The following is a 2313-nucleotide window of genomic DNA, read 5'->3' on the forward strand; positions in this document are numbered from 1 at the left end:
ATAAAAACAAATATTAATGACCCAGGAACTTGTATAAACCACAGTCGCTTGAGGTCGAAAAAAAGCCTATAAAAACATCCTAATGTCGAAATTTGTAGGTTAAGGATAATTCAATCTTGGAAAATGATAAAATGTCAGACTTTGTGGTTTCTTTTAGAATTGATTGGATCGAACCAGAAGATCTTCTAGATTACAATGGTAAATGCTGATAAATGTGTTCAGTTTTTTTTCATTTTTTTTTTCAAAGATACGTTGTTTAAAAAATGTCATAGTACCGATCTACTGATGAAAGCGATGTCACTATCTTATTAACATTGTAATTGACAAAAAAATTCAACAATTACCAGGCACCGTTTTAATCGGCATTTTTTGGGAGTTGATTTTAATCAACTCTCCTATGCAGTTACTCAGACAAACCGAAAGTGAAATAGTGTTTGGACCTCAGCACAAATCATTGCTGCTGACAAGACTTAGTTCTCGAAAATAATTGATAAATTCGAAGTAATGTATGCTAAAGCATTGTTTTTCAAGGAAACCTATTTATAAATACCTGGAAAATAGTCAGATTTTAAATGGTACGAACAATTTAAATATTTTTTGTAGTCGTATGTATTCCTACGCCACAGTTCAATATAGTCTCGTTCAACTCGACGCTCGGCTGTCTCCGTAAATCATTGTCGGAGATTTACGGTGTCAGCCGAGCGTTTGGTTGAACGAGACTAGAGTTCAATATTGTTTGGATCCATACAATTTTCGAGAAATATTTCTATTGCTGATACATAGTTTGGTTGAATTAATTTTATCTTCAAATATTATTTAACATGATTCATATGGGGGTTTCTCGACATTCTTGTCGAAAAAGTCCAAAAATTCATATTATAAAAATGTGCGTAATTCAAATTAGAAACTACATGTACTTGTCATGCAAAATAAGATATCATTGATTTTAAAATAAATAAACATCGACAAAATCAACTCCCGTCAGTTCTTCAGTACTTTGATTTTTTATCTAATCGATTAAAAACAAACAAATCCGGTTCAGTTTAGAGCGCTGTTTGAGATTCTATTGTTTTTGTGGCTGGATTGATTTTCAACAGGATTACAAACATCATTAAATAATCCTGTGAATTCATACATGATATGGTGTGAGAGGAGAAGAATGATGACACTTCTCACAAAAACGAGTCAATCGATTGTGGAAAAAACACCATCCCGCCTCTCATGTTCTCCGAACAAACACCTCACTGCAGCCCCGATAAGGCATCTGAAGAAACAAGCCCCGGATTTTCCAATAACCCCAAAGTACTTGAAATGGCAGTCCTAAAGCAATGGGTTAATCCCGGAGGCAGATGTGATTTTTTTTTTATTTACAATATATCCATACTTAAAGTAGTGAGTCCACAAGTAACTAGCCTTTGTTGTTTAACAATATTCAAATAGTCACTAGTTAAACAACCTAAATATTTTTTTTTCAAAAAAATTTTTTTATGACAATTCATTAAATAATAACCTCTGTCACGTGTTAAGAAACTCAGAATTGACGTCATCGTCAGGACTGGCATTGTTTACAGATATGATTGGTCACAAAGTGATTCTGTGTTTCATGTCAAGATTCTCCCACCAGCTCATTCAATTTGCCCTTCCTTCGTTTTATTTGTTAACTTTAAGCTTTAATTATTTTTTGTTTCAGTATGCTGACGCCAGCATTAGGTTGTTATAGCATCTAAGATTATCTGATTTTATTTTTGATATAACCATCTTTTTAGCGATTAATTTTACGACACATATCATTTGTCATCTAAATCTTTAAATTCGATAAGATTGTTTTACGTTAAAAAGATATTAAGCGTGTTTAACACCACTATACTAACTCTCTATAGTAAAAATTGATTTTAAAGAATACAAATTACAAAACCGAAAAGGGCAAAATATCTTCTTTTTGTTTTTAGAATGTATATTTTACGATAGCAAAATAATCAAAATTATTGTCTTTGGTAGCACTATTTTTTGTAAGTCGTGGAAGTCCGCGGTTTATTAACTGAGATGTACTGGATTTTAAGCTTTTCTCTCACAATTTTATTTTTATTTGGTACAAGTAGAGACACTGGAGTTAAATGTTAACGCAAGCACTGCGGGTTTAATTATCGTAGTAAAAATATATTTGTAAAAAAATCAATTGTCGTGTTTGTATAGCAATTCTCGGCATATAGGGCGACTGGTGTCCTACATAGCATCGAGCCCAACCTTGATTACCCAACCCACCTAAACTTGGTACACGTTGATTGCTAGATACTTTGTCTAAAACCAATTTCT

This window comes from Crassostrea angulata, chromosome 10 (assembly GCF_025612915.1).
Source record: "Crassostrea angulata isolate pt1a10 chromosome 10, ASM2561291v2, whole genome shotgun sequence".
Lineage (NCBI taxonomy): Eukaryota > Metazoa > Mollusca > Bivalvia > Ostreida > Ostreidae > Magallana > Magallana angulata.